Here is a 19,089-nt window from a genome sequence, read left to right on the forward strand (position 1 = left end):
AGATGGTATGATCATTTAGATGGAATCATCAACAGAATCAATATACAAACTGCTAGAAATATTAAGGAATCTAGCGAGTTTATCAAGTGAAATATTTACCTACAAAAATTAGTAGTATTGTAACATATGGTTATAATCCTTCATTCTGTTGATATGATGTATCACATTGATTGATTTGCATATGTCGAACCGTCCTTGCATCCAGGGGATGGATCCCACTTGGTCATAATGAGTGATCTTTCTAATGTATTGTTGAATTCAGTTTGCTTTGTTGCATCAATATTCATCAGAGATACTGGCCTGTGTTAAAATGTGTCTTTGTCTGGTTTGGGTATCAGGGAAACACTAGGGCCCATTAGAATGAGTTTGGAAGTATTTCCTCCACCTCTATTTGTTGAAATCATTTGAGTAGGATTAATTAATTGGATTCTTTGTAACTCAAAGGTTAAATGCTTGAGGGGATGGATACACCATTCTCCATGATGTACTTATTTCACATTATATCCCTGTATTAAAACATCTCATGTACCCCATAAATATATACACCTACTATGTACCCACAAAAATTTTAGAAAATAATTTTAAGATTTTTAAAATGGCATTTTATAGCATTTTGGCACTAATGAATTAGTAAATGTATTCAGACGTAAGATATAATTCGCACTGGTAGTAAAATTTATAAAATATCTAGGACTTAACTTAGACTAGAATATACAAGCCCTAAGATAATCTAAATAGAGAGAAAAACATAAATATGCTCTTGGAGGAGATAGTTCAATATTAAAAAGAAGTCAATTCTCACTAAATATCTAAAGAACAGTCTAAATAAAAATTGCAGTTGTGTGCTAATAACAATAAAGTTACTCTGAAATGTATAGGGAAACATAGAGATTTATAAGTAGTTAAGTCAATATTAAAAAGGAGAAAATAAGCTGGGCCTGGTGGTACATGCCTTTATTCCCAGCTACTCAGGAGGCTGAGGCAGGGAGGAGGGTCACTTGAGGCCAGGGATTTGAGGATGCAGTGCACTGTGATCACACCTATGAATAGCCACTGCACTCCAGTCTGAGGTGACATAGGAGACCCTGTCTCCACAAAAAAAAAAAAAAAAAAAAAAAAAAAAAAAAAAAAAAAAAAAACAAAGAAAAAGAATTCTTGCTTTCTGATATATTTAAACAAAACAGACTACACAATCATAGTAACAAACACAGTGTGGTATTGGTACAAGAATACATATTTAACAAATACTCCAATGGACCAAACGAGGAACTCAGAGACAAATAGATTTGCATGTGTATAAGAAAATATATGACAAAATTGATATCAAAAATCAAAAGAAAAAAATGGTATTTGAGATTATGTAAGGAAAATCTTACTATAAATAAAAAATCCTGTATCTCTTCAGAATACACTTAAAATGATGGACTCCAGATTCACTGAAGGTCTAGCTATAAAAGCAAAAAGTGCAAAATTAATAAAACTTAATGTAGGAGAAAATTTTTGTACTCTAAATCTGGGGAAGGTCTTTCACAAAAAAAATTCCAAAGCACATACAATAAAGCTAAATTTATGAATTGGATGACATGAAAAATTTAGGATTTTTGTTTAATGTAAGATACTATGGAAAAAGTTTATAGTTAGATGACAGGAGGATTTATTTGCAATGTCTAATACTAACAAGGGATTAATATCTAGAGTATACATGACTGTCCTACAATTCAATCATAAGAAGACAGGAATAAAAGTAGAAAAACTATACAAATAATATAAACATTGGGAGGATGAAAACTTAAAAAGCTAACAAATGTACAAGGTAATGTTCTAACTTATCAATACTCAGAGAAACGCCAATGAAAACTGATGTATCACTTAACATGTATTAAATTGAAAACAAGTAGAAAGCTGGATAAATGCAAACACTTGCAGAAATGTGGTAATATAGAAGTGCTCAATTACTGCTAGTGTGAGTACACTGGTACACGTATTCTAGAAAATAATCTGGCACTATGTGTATATGCTATGATTCATCAATTATACTCCTGTATATATAACACAAGGAAATCCTCACCTAGATTTATAAAAGGACATATACTAGTATATAATTTGCTATATTATTTGTGGTGGTGGGAATTCTGATGCAACTAAGTATCCATTATTGGGTGGGTGAATAGGTAAAGTAGATGGATGCCCGCCATAAAATATGATACTGCATTTAGAAGCAACAAATTAGATGTATACATAGCAACGTAAACAGATATGAATATTAAATGCACACTGCTTAGTAAAAAGAAAGTTTAAAAGAGATAAAAAAACACATAGGTAAATTGAAAATATGTATAAAACTACACTAATCATTTTGTAAGAACACATCCAAACGAAAAAGGTTGCTTGTGTTGGCAAAAAGGAGGAGAACATTGGAGCATGATGTGGTGGTGAAAGAAAATAAATAAAACAACTCCAAAAGAAATAGAAAATGTAAATGAACAATTAATTATTTTTAAATGTAAATGCTACTTCCTCTATCTATCACACATCCAATCAAAGAAGGACAAGCTTTTCTAGCAGCAGATTTTTGACAAAACCTTTAAGGAATAATTGGTGTCTGTGCCTTAAGTAATCATAAATGATGTTTCCCAGTGATCCATCAATTCTATTCCCGAGTATTATTCCTAGGAAATTATCCCATATGTCCTTAAGATGACATACGTTGTTTTTGATGGCAGAAAGCTGGAGAAATAAGGGAGGCCATCAGCGCTAGGGTAAAATTGTGGTGGAAATACACACTGGAGTATTGTATACTATGTGGAAGTAAAGGATTAGATGTACACATAAACATAGTTCTGGGTAGGAATAGTAAGAAAGAAATTGAGATATATAATGCAATACCATATACTTAAACTTCAAATACATGTACACATAAAAAAATGCACATTTTGTAAGAATAAAAAAACACATTAATTAGAATGGTTGACTATGCGAGAATAATTGAATAGAGACACATTATATAATTCTGAAACCGCCTGAGCTTCATTTTCTATACCAGGAAATGAAAACAATAATTGTAATTTAAAGTTTCCAAAAAGCTCAAAAAAACGAAGAACTCTTAATGTTTTTTTGCAAATCTTGCCTGACTTCTTTTACACTTAGCCCAAGATAGTTAGTATAATTGGCTAAAAACACACCTGACTTACTGCTATAGATATGGGAGTGCTGGTAGAGAAGGGCACGGTCCCTGGCTAGGGCTCCACCCCCACAGACCTAGGTGACGACAGGTATTTTTGTTGCATTTCCCAAGACCACCCCGGCCTGCCACACCTCCATCCTGTGCCTATAAAAACCAGAGACCCTAGCAAGGCAGAGATAGAGGCAACTGGACATCCAGAGTAGTGTATCAGCAGAGGAACACATAGACGGCTGGATGTCTAGAGGAACGCTCCCACGACAAACGCTCCGACAGGTGCCGGCATGCTGGCAGGCCACTGACCAGCAGAAAGATGCAGAGTTTGGCTGGGGCAGTCGGAGGAGAGCCTGGGCCACCAAGCGGCCCAACTCCAAGGGAAAACCGTCTCCCTTCGGGCTCCCCCATCTGCTGAAAGCTACTTCCTCTCAATAAAACCTTGCACTCATTCTCCAAGCCCACGTGTTTTCGAATCTTCTGGTACACCAAGGCAGGAAACCCAGGATACAAAAAGCCCTCTGTCCTTACAACAAGGTGGAGGGTCTAACTGAGCTAACACAAGCCGCCTTTAGATGACAAGCTAAAAAAGCACCCTGTAACAAACGCCCACTGGGGCTTCAAGAGCTTAAAACACTCACCCCTAGACACTACCTGGGATCAGAGCCCCACAGCCTGCCCATCTGTATGCTCCCCTAGAGGTTTGAGCAGTGGGGCACTGAAGAAGTCTGCTGTACCCCCATCACATGACCTGGGAAGGGGACAAGGGAACTTTTCCCATTTCACTATATGTATTGTACTTTCACACATGTATCTCCAAGGATTGACTATACTCTTCACCGCTCACTGATATTTATGACCCACAACACAGTCCTGTACTTGGCACCAGGTATAAGAAAAGAACATAGGTAAACCCTTGAGCATCTGAGCTGAGGCAAGAGCCAAACCAAAAGAAGAGATCAATAAATAACATGTACATGCTTTTGTTATTACGATGTTTTGTCCTGTTGCAGCTGTGAGTAATTCACTGTATTTTGGTACTCTTAAAGGGAAAATGTTACTTTTGCTGATCTTTGAGTGTGATAATCAACTCAGCCCAGCAGTTAGGTAGTTGTGTAGAGAACAATGCTAGAGCCGGGGAACAATGCTTGCCTGTAACCAATCTCAGTAGTTGTTCCACCATCAAGCCAGGCTTTGTGTAATATCAGTTTCCTGAAGACATAGTAACTCTTAAAAGTCATTCAAGTAAATATTGACTGCAGGCATTGCATAAGGCAACACAGGTTGAATACTCTAATTTGTTTTTATGAAAGTGCTATATCATCAAAGAGTCTGGTTGCCAGCTTGCAAAAAGAAAGAGCACTACGTCTAGAGCAACAGCAAAACTATGTCATCAAAAACATCCAAAACTGATGGAAAAAAAAAAAAAATCCAGACTAGGCAAAGGTAAACATTCCAATTTAATTCCAATTTGAAGTTTTTATTTCAAAAACTTCAAAAGCTAAATGCTGTTATTTTACAGTATGACTAATTCTGACAGTAGTGTTGAAATGGAGTAGATAGAACTGTGATTGGAGGTTGTGGGGGCTGTAATCAACATGAAATTAGCAATCCTTCTTATCAAAAAAAGGCAGATTCTCAGATTGGTTTGACAGAAGTGATAGATGAATACCTAACCTCTAGTTTGAATACATCATAAACTGTGGAAGAGCAAGAAATTGGCAGAGTATTAAGCTAAGCATTGTGCTAAAGCAAAATTCAGTTTCCTAAACAATCAAATGTGAATGGAAAGTACAACTAAATTGAAAAACAAAATTGAAGAAAAACAATTCTATGCTTGTCTAAAATGTATAGACATGCCAGGGAGTATTATTCAACTATTTATTATTACATGATATAGCACAACAAATTGAGTACCCACAAATCAGTAAGTAAAAAGCTATAGAAGTAGCATGATACCACAGTACATACTAGGCTCCATAGTAACCTACCAGGCTTTTACCTCAGTTTGCTCCTGATCCTTAAGAGCACAGTGGATCCAGGACAGTTTCATATTCTAAGATACTTGTCTCAATTTATATAATGAATAGGTAAAAATAATTATAAAAGAAGGGCAAGTACATTGGTCAGTTACAATAAAAATAAAAATAACAAGAGAAGATTACATAAAATAATATCTAGACTACATCTGTGTGTTTCTTTTAGCACTAACTTGTCGATAATATGAATCTCTGGGTCCCTACTCTATCTGAATTCTATGCTTTAACAGGTATTATGATAACAACTTCTGGTGAGAAGCTGTAAGACATTTTCCTTACATGAGGGGAGTGACATGAAGACAAAGAACAAAAGAATTGTGGTGAACGTTATTACACTTTATAAGCAAATGAGGATGAGGCCTAACCATTCACAGAAAATCCCCACAAAACACTTACATATTCGTCATCCCACTTCTACTAGTATAGCTGGAAAGCCAACAAATTGGACACCCGAGTTTAGAATATATGTTGATCTCTTCTCAAGGAGTTCTTTCTATCATTATAATTCCACAGGCTGTTTTAAAAATGCATCATCAATAAAACTGTCACCAGTGATCCAAAAATAACAGATGCAGGCCAAGAAGGAATGCTATTTTGCTTTACTCCCCATGGTGTTCTTTCAAATATATCATGTAATTTATCCAAGATGGAAAAGTTGATTCCGATCATAAGCTCTACATATCCTCCTGAAAGTCTGGAATTACAGACTCAGTCACACAAGGACCCCTGAAGCTTGAGAACCTTGATTGATAAAGTTCTTACCAGGGACAGCATGCCGCTCAGAAGCAGCCAAGCAGCTCTCATACAAAAGGGTGACCATGAATTGTGTCCTCTGGCAGATGGATTCCATACTGAGAAGTGACTCAGATATGAAGTAAGGATCAGGTCTATTTTCTATCCAACTGAATTTTTCTAATAGAAGGAAAATGCAACGTGAATAGAGTATTCTTTGGTTGGATCAAAATTATAAAGGTCCAATTTCTATTCATGTTTAGAATATCCTAAGTCTCATTAACAATATTGTACTCTATGAAAATAAAACTGCAAATATGTACAAATTAATCATGGTTTATATAGAAATTCAACCAAAATGCAATAGGTGAAAAACACATAGGTATTGCTTACTATCAAGGAAAACAACCTTTGAAGATACTATCCTCTATATACTCATAGGTAGAAAAGTATGAGTCAATGAAATCATACTACAAAACAAATTCAAAGATTCTTATGTGGTCTGTCACTTGGTAAATATAATGATATTGAGTTATGTATGATTTTTATCATAACATTTTCTAAAGTCCCAAATGTATAAGAAATGTGGCAAACAACACAATTAACTACAGACTACAACCTATTTTAAGATATCAAATTACTTTTTTCTAGTGAAACATGATAAAAATACACTTCTTTTAGTATTTTGAGAGGCGTTGCATTGAATTTATAAATAGATTTAGGAATAATTGGCATCTTCCATCCCGGAACATATTTTGTGTCTTAATTATTCAAGCTCACTTACATGTATTTAAGAAAAGCTGTTTTCTTTATATAGAACTTACACAAATGTTGTTAGATTTATTTTAGGCAGTTTATAATTTGTGTACTTAGGACTCTAGTTGCATACCAATTTAAGCTAGTATTATGATTTGGATATTTGTTCTCTCCAAATCTCATGTTGAAATGTGGTCCCCAATGTTGGAGGAAGATATTTGGGTCATAGGAGCAGATCCCTTATGAAAGGCTTGGTGCCATCCCCTTGGTGATGAGCAATTACCCTCTATATTAGTTCATGTGAGAGGCTGTTTAAAAGAACCTGGCACCTCCTTCTCTCTCTTACTTCCTCTCTCACTATGTGATACACTGGCTCCTCCTTCACCTTCCACCATGAGAAAAAGCTTCCTGAGTCCCCACTAGAAGCCAAGCAGATGCAGGTGTCATGCTTGTACAACCTGCAGAACCATGAGCCAAAATAAACTATTTTTCTTTATAAATAATCAAGTCTCATGTATTCCTTTATAGCAACACAAAAGGGACTAACACAGCTACATTAAGCAAAAATGTTGAATTTATTAACTCATGTGAGCAAACAGTGTAAAATCTGGAGTGGATCTGACCTCTGGGAAAAATTTATCCAGAGCGTCAAACACCACATTTTCTCTAAATAATACACTCTAAATCTCTCTCTCTCTTTCTCTCTCTCGCCCTAGCATACATGCACACGTGCACACTCATGTGTGCACACACACATGCACACACACAGGTGCTCTTCCTTCAAAAAACTACAAATTAGAGAATACAATTTTCACCTTTTGTTCTATTTTATTTATTCATATTGCCATGTCTTCTTTCTTTTTTCTTTTTTCTTTTTTTTTTTTTTGTTTTTGGAGCAGTATTTACATTTTTTATTTCAAGTTGTAAAATATACGTGGCCAACATTGTTACTTTCATCCACAGACGGAATAGCTGGGAAGTATAAAAACCTGTACATGACCTTTTATCAAGATTATTTGTCATCAAATTACCCATATCCAAGTTTCCATGGGCCTGGAATTTCCTTTCCACTTGATAGGGGTATATATTAGGAAGTCCAGTTGATAACATTTTTATTTTTTTATAAAAAAAAGGAAAAAAAGAATCAGCAGAGTCAAGTTGTCTTAGTCTTAAGGCTTTCTGGATTTCTTCCTTGGAGGAGGTCAGGATCTTCCCAAGGCCTGGGTCCTCGAATATTCTTCTAGCCATCAAACTTGGAGTCTTTTATTTTCTCATATTCCGACTCTAAAGATATTTTATTCTCTTTCAGTTTTTTTCCAAGCTCAGGATCCATTTTAATCTTCACAGCATCATATCGGATTTGAGAAAACTCATGAAGACCAAAAGAACCTCCAACAATCAGCAGCAACATGGGGACTCCATAGTGGAGAGTCTTGTTCTTGCGAAAAGCACGCATCACCGCGGGTGCAAACATGACTGAAATCTTCCATCCGCTCAGAACTCCAAGCGGACCCAGCGCAGACTCCCAAATCTCAGCAGCCCACGCTGTCACCAAGAGGAGTACGTCCTTGACTCACTTCCTTTTCCTTGGTTATTTAGTGCTTGGTCCTTACTTAATGGTTTCCTCTAGGCAAAAGCAATGGAGTCATCGTAACATACTTGTGCGTCGGCCCATAAATGCGGGCGTCTGAGGATTTTTGGTTCTGTAACCTCGGCGTGCAGTTGGGATTCAGAGATTTGAATCAGTTTACGATCACCACCAAATCGATATGGAAACCAGTACTTCCACGTTCTGGGTCCCGACTAACGTCTTCTTAGAACACTCCCATAGGCATATGGCCACTCAATAAAAACAGCTAAGGAAAAAAGTATTTTGAGGCCGGGTGCTGTGGCCTAGGTGGGTGTCCTGTAATCCCAGCACTTTGGGAGGCCGAGGTGGGTGGATCACCTGAGGTCAGGAGTTCTAGACCAGCCTGGTCAACATGGTAAAACCCCGTCTCTATTTAAAAAAAAATACAAAAATTAGCCAGGCGTAGTAGCAGGCGCCTGTAATCCCAGCTACTGGGGGGCCGAGGCAGGAGAATCTCTTGAACCCGGGAGGCGGAGGTTGCAGTGAGCCAAGATCTTGCCATCGCACTCCAGCCTGGGGAACAAGAGCAAGACTTCGGCTCAAAAAGAAAAAAGAAAAAAAAGTATTTTGAAGCTGGTACTCCAGTCTGTATGGCTATTTGTGGGATGAGGGGATGAGGAATTTACCAGTTTAATGGAGACTTTTTTCTTTTTTTTTTTGAGACGAAGTCTCATTCTGTCGCCCAGGCTGGAGTGCAGTGGCACGATCCCGGCTCCGTCTTCTTTCTATTTGTAGTATTTTATCATCTATATTTACTGATACTTCATACTTTTAAATGTATCCAATGTAAACTATACATTTATCTTTAAAACAAAATCTGAGAATAAGTATTAAAAAATTTAGGTAGAAGGGAGTGATTTCAGGAAGATAACTGACTAGGAAGCTCCAGGCCCTTAGTCCTCCCCATTGAAACATAAAAAACAAACAAAAAAAGACTCACTAAAATCTCTATTGAAGCTCTAGAAAATAGTCAAAGATCAGCGGCAATAAAGCCAATGCCAGATTATAAAAAAGCCACATTCAAGACAACAGAACCATTTTGTGGCTTTTTGTTTTTTCGAAAGGCAGGGACTCACTCTGTCACCTAGACTGGAGTGAAGTGGCACAATTATAGCTCACTGAATCTTCAAACTCCTGGACTCAAGTAATTCTCTGTTTCAGCCTCCTGAGTAGCTCGGACTACAGGCATGCATCACAATGTCCATCTACTTTTTGCTTATTTTTGTCTAAAGATGGGACCTTGCTATGTTTCTCAGGCTCCTTTCAAACTCTTAGCCTCAAGCAGTACCCCCATGTTGGCCTCCCAAAGTGCTGGGATTGCAGGCATGAGCCACCCTGCCTGGCTGGCATTTTTACTTGCCCTTATTCCATGCCATTTCTGGCACATGACAGTTTGGTCAGAAGTAAGCAACAATTCAGTTCCAAATTCCCTCCCTCAAACCAGAGGTCACAGGATACATATTATTAGCAATATTCTACTCTGTTTGGGAACTGCCTCAGGATCTCATGTCTCTTTCTCCTGAGCCAAGACTCAGAGCTCAGATGGGAAAAAAATGGCATAGCTTGGATCTCAGGCAAGGAAAGTCACAGAAACAGCAACCACAGCTTGTGTGAACTGTACTACAGACCCACATGTCTGAGGCAAGAGATTACAGGTGGAGGAATACAATAGAACATTTTAGTCTCCAAGGAGAAGATGAAGTGATACTCCTGAGAAATTAAGACATTTGAAAGCATCTATATATATAGGAAAATGGAAAAATCTACACAGGGATTAAAAAAAGATGCGTAACCAGAGGAGACATGAGAAAACCTTAACCTTTCCCTCCAGCCTGGTACAAGGCTCAAGACATGACCTAATATCCTAGAAAAAACCTTGGAGGTGCTTATTTTTTTCAAATGTACAATTTTCAATACAACAATAACACATCACAAGGCATGCACAGAAACAGGCAAACAGAGCCCATTCAACAAAAGTAGCTTGGTGTAAGTAGTCCATAAAGAAACATAGGCACTGGATTTACTAGACAAAGATTTTAAAACAATTGTCTTAATTCTTGAAGGGATAATGCACAATGTAAAAAAAACTAGGGGAATTCCGTAAAATAATATATAAACAAAATAAGAATATTGACAAAGACATATAAATTATTTAAAAGAACCCAACACATATTCTCAAACAGAAAAGTACAATAACTGAGCTGAAAAATCCACTAGAGGAATTCAACAGCAGAATCAAACAGATAGAAGAAAAAAGAATAATATAATTGAAGACAGGAAATTTAAAAATATTGGTTCTGAGGAGCAAAAAGAAAAAAAAAAACAGGAAAAGTAAACAGTACTTAAGGAAGTTATGGGTTGTCATCAAGAAGCTTAATATATACATTATGAGAGGTCCAGAAGAAGACAAAAAGAAAGGAGAAGAAATTATTTAAAGAAATAATGTCTTGGCCAGGCGCGGTGGCTCATGCCTGTAATCCCAGCACTTTGGGAGGCTGAGACGGGTGGATCACGAGGTCAGGAGATCGAGACCATCCTGGCTAACATGGTGAAACCCCATCTCTACTAAAAATACAAAACAAAATTAGCTGGGCATGGTGGCGAGTGCCTGTAGTCCCAGCTATATGGGAGGCTGAGGCAGGAGAATGGTGTGAACCCGGAGGGCGGAGCTTGCAGTGAGCTGAGATAGCACCACTGCACTCTAGCCTGGGCAACAGAGCGAGACTCCATCTCAAAAAAAAAAAAAAAAAGAAAAAGAAAAAAGAAATAATGTCTTAAAATCTTCCCAAATTTGATGAAAGATATGGCTGTACAAACACAAGAAACTCAATGAACTCCAAGTAGGATAAAGCCAAAGGGACCCACACAAGATACATTCTAATTAAACTGTCAAAAGCCAAAGACATAGAACATATTGAAAGGAGCAAGGGAAAAGCAACTCATCAACTAGAATTAGATACATGGCAGAATTGTCCTTCAAAACTTATGAAGAGGAGTGACATCACCAAGGTAACAGAGTAGAAGATAGGAGCCTTCATTCTCTACCCTCCCACCCCTCAAGATATACAGACCTATTCACAAAATGAAATAGCCCTGAGAAGGCTTGAAGAACCACTAAAGAATCTGTAGCAACAAAGTTGAGAAAAAACAATGGGGAATATCCACCCAGAAGGATTGCTGATGAGACTGCCTTCCTGACATTGCAGGACTTGCCTAAGAACAAAGAAATGAGGAAACTATTGATATTGGTCATATGGCTAGAACCACTATTTTCCCCAGCAGCCTACTCCACAGAGGATATTAGCATCTTTTGACAGCCAAGGAAACAAACAACAGAGTGAAGAAACAGCCTATGGATTGGGAGAAAATATTTGCAAATAATAAACTTGATAAGAGGTTAATATCCAAAATACATAAGGAACTCAAACAACTAAATAGTAAGAAAGCAAATAACATAATTTAAAAATGTGTAAAAGACTTGAACAGACATTTCTCAAAAGAAAACATAATTGTCCCAGAGTTCTTCAGTATTCTGTGGTGTTCTTTGTGTTTTTCTCTTCACATTTGACGCTGATATGCTCTCATTTGTTTATGTTCTAGCTCTCTAATTATTCCCTTAGTTGTATTCAGTCGACTTATGAGCCTGTCAGAGGCACTCTTAATTCCTAGCATTTCCTTCTGATTCTTTCTTAGAGTTCCTTCTTTCTGCTTCCATTTTCAATCTGTTCTTGTTTGTTATCAACTTACTTTATTAGATCCCTTAACATAATTATCATAATTATATAGAATTGCCTGTTTAGCATGAAATATGTGTTATATCTGAATCTGATTCTGATGTTTGCCTTCTTTCTTCAGATTGTATTTTGTCTTGCCTTTTAGAATGACTTGTGATTTTTTTCTGGAAAGCCAGACCCGACATTTCATGTAATAGAAACTGAGATGAAAGTCTTAGATGTGAGATTTTAGGTTAATAAATCTAGAAGTGTGGCTAAGTTTAATGTTTGCAGTAGAAACTGGTGCCAGAGGCTTCTCATTGTCTATGGTCCTTGTTAATTCCATGCAGTGAGTTTTTCATTGCAGATATAGTACTTTCCATGTCTATTATTCCATGTCTATTTTTCCATGTCTATTATTGATACATTTTTAAAATTACAGTCCATCTTATCATACTTCTTATGACTAAAAATTTTCAATATTCTCAATTCTGTCAGCCCTCCGTATCTGCAGGTTCCACATCTTCAGATTCAACCAAACAAGACTTACTGCAGTTGAGTGAATCTGTGGATGTAGAATGCACAGATATGGGGAGGCCAACTGTACTGTCATTTTATGAAAGGGACTTGAGCATCTGTGAATTTTGGTATTTGCAGGGGTCCTGGAATCAACTCCCACTAGATATCAAGGAATACTGTATTGTAAATGATAGTTTTTAAGATGATTATATCATCATCCATTAAGGGCTGTTACATTTTGTTTTTGTCAGGAAATTAAATTACCTTCTGCTCTTTTTTTCCTGTAATTCTAGGTTTTATTCTTTGTTTGGGCAAGACTATTAGTTTTATCCATAGTCCTAGGGCATTGCTGTTATTTTAGGGTCTGGTCTTTACTGCTAAGTTGTGACCATTTTGGAATGTCATAATTTCCTCTTTTTTAGTACTCTGCAAGCAAATTTCAACTTTTCCAGAAGCCTTTAACTTTGTTCCTTGTTTCTTCAATTCATCAATACCAATGCTCCAATTGGAATCCACTGACTTAAGCCGTATGAGGAAAAGTCTCCCAATAAGAAATTCACATTGAACTTGTGGCTCATTTCATTAGAATCCCTTCTCTCAAAATAATGTAGCCCTCTTCTGCCTGGTATATAATGCCTAAAAGAGTTGCTTCATATATTTTGTCCAGTTTTATAGCTGTTTACAGGGTATCACAAGTCTCATTACATTTATTCTATAATAGTCAGAAGTAGAACTGTTATTCACTTTCTTTTAATAGGAAACTTTTGTTAGTTATTATGATAGGTGATATATTTGGTTGTGTGAGAGGTGAGGCAGCACAGTATATTGAATAAGAGTATAGACTCTGGATATTGCTGCTTGACATTGAATCCTGGCTCACACATTTTTACCCTTCATATGACTTTGGGCAAATAACTGCTATGGTTTAGATACTTCACTCTTTAACTGAGATTAATGTGACCAATTACATATGAATGTTATGAGTATAAAATGAGTTAAAATATAAAAGTACTCAGGACAGTAATTAGTAAATAGTGAACACACAATACTTATTGTTGTTTTGGCTTTCTTTGTATGCTTTACATGGGAGGTAGGTGCCTAAATTTTGGGGGTTTGTAGGGGACTAGCATAGTTGTTCCATCTCTCTTTAAATATCGAAGTCACCCTCCTTCTTCCAGCCTCCACTGGCTCTGATAACAGTATAGCTGTATTCCTGTGGCCTATCTTGGGAAGCTCCATATTTTATAGGTCTCATGTTTTTGCATATATGGAAAAGTTTATCAACTCTGTTTGATTTCATTGCTAATTCATTGCCATTGGATATCATCTATATATGATATATATTTAAATATATGATGTTATATATATATACATATAAATAAATGTTTACACTTTTGTTGTCATTTCAATGAGATTTGGGGAGAAGAGGAGAAGAAAATATATATATATACACATATATATGTGTGTGTGTGTATATATATATTCTGTCAGTTATCTTGAACCAGAAGTTTCTCTGTTATTTTTATATTTTCATATATATGTATATAAGTGTAACACACACACAGGGTGATTTGAATGAGCTATGCTCGGCTTTTGGCTCAACATACAAATAGTTGGTAAATTATTTAAAGATACAAAAAAGGGGACACTGTGACCATGTAGGTTTGAAATATATACTGATATTTTTCCTTTGAGCCACAAGAAACTCAAACAAATCAGCAAGAAAATAAAAAACAAATAATCCCATCAAAAAGTTGGCTAAGGATATGAATAGACAATTCTCAAAAGAAGGTATACAAATAGCCAACAAGCATGTGGAGAAATTATCAGGGAAAAGCAAATCAGAGCCACAGTTCAATACCACCTCACTCCTGCAAGAATGGTCATCATCAAAAAATCAAAAATGATAGATGTTGGTGTGTTTTTGGTGAAAAGGGAACACTTTTACATTGTTGGTGGGAATGTAAACTAGGACAACTATGGAAAACAGTGTGGAGATACCTTAAAGAACTAAAAGTAGATCTGCCATTTGATCTAGTAATTTCACCACTAGCTATCTACCCAGAGGAAAATAAGTCATTATATGAAAAAGATACTTGCACACACATGTTTATAACAGCACAATTTGCAATTGCAAAAATATGAAACCAGCCCAAATGCCCATCAGTCAACGAGTGGATAAAGAAAATGTGGTATATATACCATGGAATACTACTCAGCCATAAAAAGAAATGAAATTAGCATTCTTAGCAACCTGGATGGAATTGGAGACTATTATTCTAAGTGAAGTTACTCAGAAATGGAAAACCAAACATTGTGTGTTCTAGCTTGTTGGTGGGACCTACGCTATGAGGACACAAAGGCGTAAGAATGATACATTGGACTTTGGGGTCTCAGGGGTAAGAGTAGGGAGGTGGCAAGGGAGAAAATACTACACATTGGGTACAGGGTACACTGCTCGGGTGATGGGTGCACCAAAGTCTCACAAATCACCACTAATATTTTCAACTTGACAAAGACAGCCAATGAATTTCTAGACCTATTCAAGTTTTTGTCAGCAATGTATGTCATAGACTCAATATCCTGATAAGGTAACCAAGTAATCACAAAGGGATGTCTTTCTGCTACATACAATCTAACCTTTAGCTTCTCAATACAGTTGATCAATTTGATTCACTTGTAGCGAACTGTGGAAAAAATTCCATTTTGCATTTAAAAAAAATTAGCCAAAGTAATTTGAGGTGGTTTTACTGAATATGATTTTAAAAGAAAATGGTAACAACTATTCATGTACTCTCTATAAAGAGTATGTACCTTCAGCTTCACCCAGCTATTTATATCTTTTTCCATTTTGTCTGGATAACTGAAACTTATGTAACAGCAGTCACAGGTGAGCATTCATACTGTGTAAAGCAGACCACTCAGCATGAAGATTGGACTGTGACCATAGCATTCTTAGTCTGTGAGAGCCAGTCAAGGTGACAACTGATTTGCATCACTATATTTAATTTCAACTAATACTGTGAATGGATATTCTTTATTATTTTATTTATTTATTTTGAGACAGAGTCTCGCTCTGTTGCCCAGGCTGGGTGCAGTGGCGCGATCTTGGCTCACTGCAACCTCCACCTCCTGGATTCAAGCGATTCTCCTGCCTCACCCTCCTGAGTACCTGGGACTACAGGCACCCACCACCAGCCCTGGATATTTTTTTTTTTTGTATTTGTAGTAGAGACGGGGTTTCACCATATTGACCAGGCTGATCTTGAATTCCTGACCTTGTGGTCCACCCATCTTGGCCTCCCAAAGTGCTGGGATTACAAGCATGAGTCACCACGCCCAGCCGTGAATGGATATTCTGAAGGTTGATGTCATTTGTACTTTTCCAAATCATCAAGCATTAAATGTTACATTCTACTAATCAAGTTTGTAGGATAGTTACACATCTTTGGAGTGAAGTAGAGCTCATCAACTGTAGCTCTAAACAAACTGTAATCATATCTGCTGAGGTTTGTAAAACACAGATTGAAAATCCTTTAAAAGACACTGCATGTTTTAAAATGATACTGAATTATTTGTAGCATTTCATAGATATAAACCTCTTTGCAAAAATAAAAGCATGTGCTGGAAATAGTAATGAGAAAATATTAAAACCAACAATATCTAGCTACAACTTAAATTTCAAATTTCCTAAAATATATCCCTATTTCTGCTACCCAACCTTCCTCAAATTTATTTCCAGAATAAAATACATGTATACTATAACATAAATATTTAACTTCAATTTTCATTTTTAAATAACTTTAGAATAAAATCTTATATAGTATGAATTTATAAAAACCAGCTCATACTTGACTTGGTACATTCATTTTAAAAGAAGTACAAAAAGCACTGCATAGCCAAAGCAATAGTAAGCAAAAAGAACAAAGCTAGAGGCATCACACTACCTGATTTCAAAATATACTACAAAGTCATAGGAATCAAAATGGCATGGTACTAGCATAAAACAAACACATGGACCAATGCGACAGAATAGAGAGCCTATAAATAAATGCATTCATTTACAATTAATTGGTTTTTGGCAGATGCCAAGAATGTACAATAAGGAAAGGGCAGTCTCTTCAATAAATGGTGCTGGGAAAACTGAATATCCATAGGCACAAGAGTGAAATAAGACTTTCCTCTTATACCATATATGAATATCAACCCAAAATAGATTAAAGACTTAAATGTAAGACACGAAACTGTAAAACTACTAGAAAAAAAACATAGGAAAAAGCTTCATGATATTCGTCTGGACAATCACTTTTTTGATAAGATACCAAAAGCCCAGGCAACAAAGACAAAATTAGACAAATGGGATTATATCAAACTCAAAAGCTTCTGTACAGCCAAAGAAAGAATCAACGAAATGAGAGACAACCTATGGAATGGGCAAAAACATTTGCAAACCATACATCTGATAAGGGATTAATGTCCAAAATATGTAAGGAACTCAAACAACTCAGTAGAAGGAAAATAAATAACCTGGTTTTAAAAATGGGCAAAAAACCTGATGACATTTCTCAAAAGAAGGCATACAAATGGATAACTTCTATATTAAAAATGCCTAACATTACTAATCACCACATAAATAAAAATTAAAACCACAGCAAAATATTACCTCACACCCTCACACCTGTTAGAATGGCTGTTACAAAAATGATGAAAGATAACAAGTGTTGGTTAGGATGTGGAGAAAAGGAACTGTGGTATACAGTTAGTGGCAATGTAAATTGTACAGCTACTATGGAAGTTTATCAAAAAATAAAAACAGCAATCATATAACTAAGCAATTTTTCTTCTGCATATATATTCAGTGATAATGAAATCAACATGTTGAAAAGATAGCTGCATCCCCAAGTACTTTGAATCATTGTTTACCATATCCAAGATATGGAATCAATCTAAGTGTCCATCAATGGATAAATGGATAAAGAAATATGGATTTTATATATATATATATATATATGCACAATGGAATACCATTCAGTCTCAAAAAAGAAAGGAATCTTGTTTATGACAACATAGGTGAACTTGGAGAACATTATGTTAAGTAAAACATGCCAGGCACAGAAAGACAAATATCACATTATCTCATTCATATTTGGAATCTGAAAAAGTTGCACTAATAGAAGCAGATATTAGAATTGTAGTTTGAAGGGGCTGAAGGTCAGGGAAATGGGGAGATGGTCAAATAATACAACATTTCAGTTATGCAGAATGAATAAGTTCTGGAGATCTAATGTACAGCATGGTGGCCATCGTTAACAATAATGTATTGTATACTTGAAATTTGCTAAAAGAGTAGACCATAAATGTTCTCACCACAAAAAAGTGACTACATGAAGTGATTTATGTTAATTAGCTAGATAGTGGTAATTATATGTATACATATTTCACAATGCATATGTATATCAAAACATCAATTTGTATACTTTAAATATATACAATTTTTAATTGTTAATTATAGCTCTATAAAGCTGAAAAACAGACACTAATATGACTTATGTACATATACTTATATATTTATATTAATATACTTATATAGCCTTACACACACATACCTATATGTTTCTAAATTATATGTCCATATAGTATATATAAATACTTACACTTTTATAACTTATATGATGAAACTTATATGAGGTACCTAGAGAAGTCAGATTTATAAAGACAGAAAGTAGAACAGTGCTTACCAGGAGCTGGGGAAGGGAGAAAGAGGAATCATTGTTTAATTGTTGTAGAATTTCAAATTTGCAAGATGAAAATTTCTGGTGCTCTGTTTCACAACCATGTGAAACACACTTTACATTGTGAATATACGTAGCAATTCTAAACTATACACTTAAAAATGGTTAATTACATCTCTCCATATCATATGTCATCAGGGAAATGCAAACTAAGCCAACAGAGAGATATCACTACACATCTGTTAGAATGGCCAGAATCCAAAACACTGACAACACCAAATGCTGATGAAGGTGTGGAGCAACAGGAACTCTCATTCATTGTTGGTGGGAATGCAAAAAGGTACAGACACTTTGGAAGAGAGTTTGGCAGTTTCTTAACACAACTAAATATACTCTTACCATATGATCTAGTAATTGTGCTCCTTGGTATTTACTCATAGGAGTTGAAAACTTGTATCTGTATTGTAACTTTATTCACAATTGCCAAAACTTGAAAGCAACCAAGATATCATAGGTGAATGGATAAATCAGCAGTGATACTTCCAGAAAATGGAATATTTTTCAGCACTCAAAGGAAATGAGCAATCAAGCCATGAAAAAACATGGAAGAAATTTAAATACATATTACTAAGTAAAACAAAGCAGTTGGAAAAAGCTACATTCTCTATGCTGGTAATTACGGGCATATCTTGTTTTATTGTGTTTTGCTTTATGGAACTGCACAGATACTGTGTTTTTTTTTTTACAAATTGAAGATTTGTGGTAGCCTTACATTGAGCAAGTCTATCAGCTC

The 19,089-nt window shown here is 35.9% G+C and overlaps 1 pseudogene; it reads right to left on the bottom strand.

Moving 5' to 3' along the window:
• Positions 1-7,600: 7,600 nt before the first annotated feature.
• On the bottom strand, positions 7,601-8,176 carry LOC119620891 (cytochrome c oxidase assembly protein COX16 homolog, mitochondrial pseudogene; annotated as a pseudogene).
• Between the last annotated feature and the right edge of the window lie 10,913 nt (positions 8,177-19,089).

This window comes from Chlorocebus sabaeus, chromosome X (genome assembly GCF_047675955.1).
Source record: "Chlorocebus sabaeus isolate Y175 chromosome X, mChlSab1.0.hap1, whole genome shotgun sequence".
Taxonomy (NCBI): Eukaryota; Metazoa; Chordata; class Mammalia; order Primates; family Cercopithecidae; genus Chlorocebus; species Chlorocebus sabaeus.